Raw genomic sequence first — 9,023 nt, 5'->3', positions numbered from 1 at the left:
GTGGATGGCCCGGTTGTTCTTCTTTCCAAGGATTCTTTTATGGAAGTGGTAAATTCTTCTTTCCACATTCGTATCTTCGCTAGACAGTCTTATTAGAGCTCTATATAATTTCAGGACCTCCTAAAGACGACCTTGAAATATCTATGAACAGTCTCAGTTGATATATGAAACCGACTACCAATTATACAAAACCTCACATTATGACCAATAATGTATAAGAAAATTAGCACTTACTCCCTAATAAACATGTGAACAGTCGGCCGTATATGCTCCCTCTCAGTGAGAATGTTACATAACTAGTGGAAAGTTATAGGTTTCATCCTAATTTGACTTACACAATGTGTCTCACTTTCATGCAGAATACTATTTATGTAATGTTCACTTTCGGCTACATGATTAACATAAGGCGCCTTATATAATTTCAAGACCTCCTAAAGACGACCTTGAAATATCTATGAACAGTCTCAGTCAATTTATGAAACCGACTACCAATTATACAAAACCTCACATTATGACCAATAATGTGTAAGAAAATTAGCACTTACTCCCTAATAGACATATGAACAGTCGGCCGTATATGCTCCCCCTCAGTGAGGATGTCACATAACTAGTGGAAAGCTATAAGCTTCATCCTAATTTGACTTACACTATGTGTCTCACTTCCATGCAAAATACTATTTATGTAATGTTCTCTTTCGGCTACATGATTAACATAAGGCGCTTTAGGCAGTCGTCTACGCCGCAATTTCCTTAACAATGAAACCCCCACAAGGAGGACAGATGCAACTGAGGCAAGAATTGCTGCTTTGGTTTTTTTCTTTATCTAAAAATCACTAACACTGTGGTCTAAGAGGTACGTAAACAAGTATGTTATTCATTACACATTATATAAAAACAACACAAACAGAAAACAGCAGAGCACACCCTGTCAACCAACACAACACCTATGATCTCTAACACAATCAGTACATACAACCATGCTCAAAGTTTGTTAAACCACCCAAATTCACATAAATATTATAACAAGCCCAATTCAAGATCAATGGAAAAAACACAACCACTGTGGCAGTGTGTCCAGAGTATTCACAAGCTGCCATATACATTCACCAAAACATTCAAATCACATTGATAATGAGTACCTAAATTTATGCACATATATTTCTATACATATAATTTTAACACCAACGAACTACAATTATCAACATCCGAATAATCAATATACATTCACCAAAACATCCAAATCACATTGATAACGAGTACCAAAATTTATGCACATATATTTCTGTATAATTTTAACACCAACAAAGTACACTTTGTAACATCCAAATCACATTGAATTCTATTTCTGTATAATTTTAAAACCAACAAAATAAATTTCTTAAATCAATAATTAAATAAATCAATCAATAATTATAAGTAAATATAAATAACTCATATAGAAATATATATTTAAATAAATAAATAAACATATATATATATAGATCGGATCCGAGAAGGTGTGGAAAATTTGGGTTTTTTTGTGGGTGTGAGGGTGAATTTTGGTTAGATGGGTTTGAGAGGATGTGGATTGGCTATTGTAGAGGGTGGGTTTGAGAGCTTGGCTTCATCGACGACGGGTCGAAGATGTTGGAGGCGAGTATGGCTTCGACAGCGTGAGGGAGAGTTCGAGATGGGCAGTGGTGTGTGGATCGGTACATGTAGAGCTCCAGATGGGCGAAGGTGAGGTCAAAGTGAGATATAAGAGAAGACAGGGAAGGAAACTCTCTAACGCAAAGGGGAAGCGTTGGCACTCGTCGGATTGTGGGTGGAGCTCAAACTGGCATTGGACTGTGGGTGGAGCTCTCTGTCTCTCTCTCATTGGTGTGTGGGTTGGAGCTGAGGTGAGCTTTGAGAGGTATTCGGGCTGTGTGTGAGGAGTGAGTAAATCCGGAAACCACTTGAAGGTAAAATAAGAACTGAAATGATTTTACGGGTTGGCTAGGATATTTTACAGTCAAATTGAATTCTATTTTCAGTTTAACTATATTTTCAAGTGGTGCCAAACACGGACCCGCGTGTAAAATGTTTTCAAATTTTAGTTTACCACTGAAACACGCAGCCTAAACTACAAAACGCAAAATGGGGGATGAGGTTGTACAAAATGGCAACTAGTTCCACCGACTTTATTGTACGGGATTTTTTTTTTTTTTTTTTTTTTCTCAGAATTGGAATTCTAGTTGAAGAACTCATTTTGGAACAATATAGGGACGTTTGCTCTGCTGACTGTTAGTTGCATGCATGAGACCCATATGTATGAAGCATGATGTATATTCACCGACACTATATATATATATATATATTCCATTATAAATTGTATCCAAGTACTTTATATCTAAACAACACAAAACTTAAGAAGAAGAAAAAGTTCATATCATTAACATTTATATGTAAAATACTTTGAAGGATTCTTTTTATATTTTATGTTTCTATTTCGAATTTTTTTTTAGATGTAAAAAAATACTATGTCATTGTATTATGTACTCTATGATTTATAAGTTATCCGAATATTAAATGAAACATGGTTTTTTTAACAACTTGCTGGCAGCCAAAGATTATAATTAAATCAATTGTAAATTATAGATATGTGGTTTAAATGATTTAAAATTACATGGAGTAAGGAAAAAAAATATTACACTTAGAAAAATATTATTACATTTTATACACCAAAAAAATAAATTAAAAAAATGCTTTTTACAACCTAATATATATATATATATATATATCTCATCACTCTTGACATATATTATGAGAGGATTATTAATTAATTAATTTGTTTATTATGCTTACACAAAAAAGAATTTAGACATTTAATAACAAATTGAAGGGGCCAAATTGTATTTTTTCCATGGAGCTACTTGTAAGTATAATTACATTATATATATATATATATAGAGTAAAATAGATATTTTTCAAAATGTTTGGGGAGGAAAAATCTCAGCGGTGGCCCCTTCTAGAGATTGTTGGCCCCTTTTAGTCCCTTTGATCCTCCACTGAGATTGTTGCTCATTTGAAAATTGGAAAAACAGGAATATTCCTATTTGCTGCTGACTGTTAGTTCCATCTGCACGAAGCACAATATTGATTATTGATCACACAGGAAGTTATTCACGATTAGCATTGAATCATTTTACTTACGTAATATACACACGTATTATATATATATATATATATGTGCGCGCGCGCGCCTGAAACAGGAAGTGAACAATTTGGAGAATTATCTATATTATATAGAGCTCATTGCTATGGGAATTACTTGGATTTGCTCATATCTGCTTCTTCTAATATTGTTCCTTTCTAGCTTTGCCACTTCTCGTTCCCTAGTCAAGACTCTACCAGGTTTTGATGGCGATCTCCCTTTCAAGCTTGAAACTGGGTTAGTTAACTTAATAATTTACTTTTATAACTTCTATCTTGTAACTTTTATTTGCTAATTGTTTTAAGAAATTAGGTTCAATTATCTTCTACAGCGTTTAGTTAATATATTATTAGTTACTGATGCTTTTTAATTAGAGAATTATTTTTATTTGTGAATTTAATTAATTTAACTGGTAAAGTCTCTTTTATCTTCGAATAAAAAATCTGGGTCAACTATGCCTATACCAAAAACCAATTGGTGTCTTTGTATGATAATGAAGAGCAATCATCATAAAAAAAAACAATATAAATTGAAATCCTATCCTATTATTTATATATATATATATATCTAATAACTATGGCATCAAACCATTGCTTTCCTAACGAGAAATATTATGTTCGTAGTATTTTCACAACATATCATAAGTGGCATATTGTTACAGTTTGTTATTGCCTTATTAGTAGCCAAAAAAGTAATTTCAATAGGTAAATATAAATTAGAATTAACAACTTAATACCTATGATTTATTGTAAAAATGTTGTGGACATATCATTTCTCTTTTCTAATACCCATCTTTATTCAAATATTTACCGTCTCACCAATAAAATTTCATAATATTAGATTTTAAGATTTTCCAAATATATTAAATATATGAATTTATAGATTAGTATTAGATAGTAAATCATATTATATTACTATAAAATCTGGCATAAATAGGCACAAAGAGAGCATTTATTAATTCCACACTAGTTACTTTTTGTCTCAAATTTATTTTAAATAATTCAACTTTTAATTTTTTTAAAATATGCTAGCTTTTAACTTTTTGTCTCACTTTATACAAATAAGCTATTGAAAATAAGCAGATCCCAAACAGATACGGTATAATTTTTTTATTAAGAGCATGTTATAACTTAAACCTAACTTATTATTTTTCTAATATATATCTCTGTGTGTGCATGTGATTACCATTTAAAGATTTCATATAGTTGTCTCAAGGATTGGAGATTTTTTGTACAGCTACATAGGTGTGGGTGAAATGGAAGACGTACAACTGTTTTACTCTTTTGTTGAGTCTCAAAGAGAACCTTCAAGTGATCCTCTCCTAGTTTGGCTCAATGGAGGGCCCGGTTGTTCTTCTTTCCAGGCATTCTTTTATGGAAACGGTATATCGTAGTTATTTGGAAGTCATTACTTTAACTCAAGGTTGCATAGAGTATATCCTAGTCTATCCTCCCTTAAAAGGTACTTCTCTGGGTGTATCTCTTTATACTTTTGTGTTAAAACCTAAGAAAACATAGACAAGGACACGAACACTGGTACAGCACAGTAACACGAGCAATTTTTAAAAAATTATAACACGAAATAAAAGTACAAGACCCTAAGGGTTTGTTTGGTTGGGGGATGGAAAAGTGAAATGATAGAAAAATGGGAGAAGATGAAAAAATAGGAGAATAGAAAGGATTTTATTTTCTCTCATTTGTGTTTGGTTAGGGAAGTAGAAAATTTGAGGGATGCAAAATATAGTTTGTCTAAATTTACTCTTATATCCTTATTTCATTATATTTAAGAAATTCATTTCTTTATAATAAAATATTATTATTATTATTATTATTATTATTGAATACTAGGTTAATAGCCATGAAATAAAATAGTGCCCAAGTGGGAGTAAGTTAACATCAAGCGGCTTGGAATCAAATCCCTCACTTATGTTATCAATGAAGGGTTTAAGGTGATTTTGATATAAACAATCAATTTTCGATTATGAGAATCAACATATACTATGACTCACTTTTACATTTACCATCGTACTTTTACTTGAACTCAAAGTGAAAAGGAAACTATTTAATGATTTTTCTGTAGTCTCCAAAGTACACTACGAGTGTGTTTGACATTAACTTTTGTTGATACCCATTTTCACTACACATTCTCTATAAGCCGGACTCAATTGAGCCCAACCTCATTATGGGCCCAATTTATGTATTATATTATTTTTTATTCTTTAGACATGGCCCAAGCCCATGTTATATATGGGAAAAATTGGGGAAATGTGGTTTGGAAGGTATGGGTCGGTTCCTTTCGAACCTTTTGCATGAGCTCAGTCCATGCGTGCTACCAAGTGGGTAAGGGACATTAATAACACCTCTGGCTCATGAAGGAAGTCTTGTATCTGAAATTTCCACCTTAAAAGAGCTTTTATGCTCTGGCTTACTGTGGCCTAACTTTACTACTCTACCTTTTTTTGGCCTAAAACATATAACTGACCATAAATGGTTTGTCTTGTCTACTACAACAACCAAATGCAGACTCCAAGGGCATACCATGTGTAGGAAACATCAGCCCATGAATTTAGGCCACTCCATTTCCCAAATTATGCAAAAAGCAAGCCAACCCTCTTACCCAATGAAAGCAAATCTGACCATAACTTCTTTGATTTAGATCTTGGAGTTCAAAGCCTCTTCTATTGACCAAAAACCAATCACTTAGAGCACCCCCAAACTCAATACAAAAGGCCCCAATCAGTTTCAAAATAAACCAACTACATTTTACCCACATAACTGAAATTTTAGAGCAAAAACCCATTCAGCCAGTCAGCATTCTCACAATTCTAAAGCTTAGGGGTAGAAATATGGGTACAAGGGAACCTTCCCTCTCTTCCTTACAACCTCTCTCAATTTCCTCTTTTTGCTGACTGTAGGTCGAAGAGTCAGACTTATGTACCTTTTCTACATTTTCTTATATTTCAATTTTGACATTTTGATTTCTCTCTTGTTAAAGCACCATTAGCCTTTTATTCATTATACATTTGAAATTTTGGGCTTGATTCTCCACAAATAAATATTTCTAAAGAACCCAAGGGGAGATTTTGGCTAATTTTGTATTTTTGACCCTTGTCCTAAAAACGTTCCCAACAACTTTAAGTTTTAGCTTTTATGTACAGTTTTTTAAAACCTCACTTTTCCCCGTCTTTTATTCCTTTTTAAATTTTTTTTAATGTACAATTATACTTTAACACACTTTCAGTAAAAAAATTTCAGCAAAAAGCTAAATAAGCTATTTCTAAACAGACACTATGTAACCTATGGTGGCCAAAATTAAACATGGTGTAAAAACAAAAACAAAAAAATATATATCATTAGAATGAATCCTCAGAAATCTCATTCAATGATTTTGTTACCTATTGTTAGTAGTGAGTCTCACTACTTAAATTTATAGTAGAATCCACATATTTCCATCATTGACTTTTACTATTTTCACGAATCTTGTTTCACAATCCTTAGGGATGTCTTCAAGTTGGAATTTGTAAATTACTTCACAAACTATCAATATTGAGAATTTAAATGAGTCAGGCTTCAACCCTTTGTCGATAACATAAGCGAGGGATTTGTGTCTATATCAAAAAAAAAAAGACGTGTGAGGTCAAAATACAAAAGAAGGTAAAATGAACGTCACAGTTAATTTCTAAGTTATGGGAAAGGAATTCACAATAAGAGAACTAAGCAATCGATTAAATCGAACGGCTAATAAGATTGATATGAATAAAAAAAGGTCCTTGTTCTCTTTGGCTTGGCCAATGAAGATTCTTACAAGTTAGGAGATACACTTCACACTTTTTCTCTCACTCTAATTTTTCTATCCCCATCTATGTAGGGGAAGAGTCCTATTTATACTTGTCACGTTCCTCCCTCCATGGTGGATTGTGTGGAGGAGATTGTGGTATACTTGTTTTATCAAAGGTATCCTCTATCTTTTGGGGGAGTAAGTGGATTTGTGAGTGAGAGGCACTATTCAGGTGTGTCATTCAACAATAAATGATGTCTTTGTTAAGTGAGAACAACTATTTAATGCCGAGGTGGTTGATGCTGGATTTAGACGCTATATTCCTTGGTTCGTTGGCTGTACTTCCCCACTATCCTCGGCCATGCACTGAGCAGGAACGAGGATCATTAGCAGGCCGGGCTTTGTGGCCCAACAAGATCTTTTGACTTCATCTTTTCTCAGTGCCCCATTTACTTCTTTTATAACTATATACCTTGGGCTGGATCCAAGTTTCTCCTTTTTTTACTTTTATACCCACGGGCTTTGGGTCCATGGGCCTTTTGTACATATTCTGCTCCCCCCACAACATGCAATGGAAATACATTGATTAAGACGTATTGGACAGTGATGACTAATCAAAACCATCCCCATTAATTTAATTCTATCCCAAAAAACATATATATATATATATATCCCCCAACCCCAAAAAAAGACATGGTTGGTAAAAAAAAAAATTATTAAAAAATATATATATGTATATATAAGATAATTTTTTTTGAAATTATTATTAATATAATATATATATATATATTCGTGTCAGGAAGTTCTACTGGTGGGTAGCATTAGAAAGTCGAGCGGGGAGCTTGTAGTCCTTTTGTATGAACTTCAATTCTTTCATAGTGAATTCAGGTTAGCCTTGAGGATCGGTGGGTCAAATCCTCCCCAGGTTTTTACCGTGTGGTTTCCTGGGTGATCATATCTTGTGTTATTTATTTTCCGCTGCTTTATATTCTTGATATGATTGTTTGGATTGTTTTAACCTAGAATTGCTTAATTTGACTAAGTAACAACTTGGCTAATTAATCTAGGCTATGCAATCTGTGTGTTTAAGGGGTCTAAATTCCTGACAGCTTCTACCATCGCTGCTATCATTTTTCTGGTGCTTACTATAATACAAACCGTATGCTCTATTATCCAAGTAGTACCAAAGCATAAGTAATTTGATTGCTTCGTGATAATGTTTTATTCTATTGTTATTAACTTATTATATATTGTCAACGCAATTGAACTTTGCCATTGTACTATACATGACTTGTTATATACTAACATTTTTACAATTGACATGTTTCTGCATCCTTGTAAACTCGTTCTGTATCTTCAGCCAATAAAATCTATTTGATTGATCCTAAAGAAAAATCCTTGGATGTTTGGAAGTCAGCCGTTAATAGATTACTTCCTTGACGTGTTAAATAATACATTAATCCAATTTATTGTTTGGTATGCCTATAGCATTTGTCTTCAAAAAGTTTAAAGAGAATTGTTATGCACACAGTATTTTTCACAACTTTTGACGTGACATGTAATGATGGTAATAATTTCAATCAACTTCTTGTGAGAATTTGAAGCTGTGTCTTTCATTTTCTTGGTATCTTCATAGGTTGTCTCAAGAATGTCCCACATCTCTCTCCACATCAGAACTTCCAATATTTCAAGTGTTAGGAAATATTCCTAAAACCACGACTTTTGCTCAAGTACCTTCCAATGTGTCATATTCTCAAGTGACTAGGCCTCCATCTAATGTGTCTTCTTTCCCACAACAGCAGTCATCCAGATTTGACCGACCGATTAGATCTCATTATCAAGTGAAACCTTGCCATCACCCATTTTTCATAATTAAATCAGAATATAAGTCTGAATCCAATCCTCTGAAAATTGTCCAAAACCAAAAGTATCTCCTAAACAATTTTTGATTTCTTCCCAAGTGATTTAAAAAAGAATATAAAATTTATGAATTCATTTTAGTCTATACAAACTCTGCAATCATTAATCACAATCTAAAACCAAATGATCAATCACAAATATCGCACTCTAA

General features: G+C 33.1%; 1 non-coding gene across 4 annotated transcripts in view; it reads left to right on the top strand.

Moving 5' to 3' along the window:
* Window positions 1-7,636, top strand: part of LOC112035786 (uncharacterized) — an 8,963-nt gene extending 1,327 nt beyond the window's left edge. For 2 of the 4 annotated variants that reach the window (XR_010627960.1, XR_010627959.1), the window contains 3 exons: window positions 1-48; window positions 3,338-3,412; window positions 4,412-6,518. The exon at window positions 1-48 is cut by the window's left edge and continues 98 nt beyond it. This is a non-coding gene — a transcript (uncharacterized LOC112035786). Of the gene's footprint in view, window positions 49-1,472; window positions 3,413-4,411; window positions 6,519-7,042 lie in introns of those variants that run through there. The other 2 variants (XR_010627961.1, XR_010627958.1) reach the window with 2 other exon arrangements.
* The last annotated feature ends 1,387 nt before the right edge of the window (window positions 7,637-9,023 follow it).

Source organism: Quercus suber, unplaced genomic scaffold (genome assembly GCF_002906115.3).
Source record: "Quercus suber isolate HL8 unplaced genomic scaffold, Cork oak 2.0 scaffold_36, whole genome shotgun sequence".
Taxonomy (NCBI): domain Eukaryota; kingdom Viridiplantae; phylum Streptophyta; class Magnoliopsida; order Fagales; family Fagaceae; genus Quercus; species Quercus suber.
Note: the sequence above shows the minus strand (reverse complement) of the source record. Positions and strands in the feature narration are given on the sequence as shown.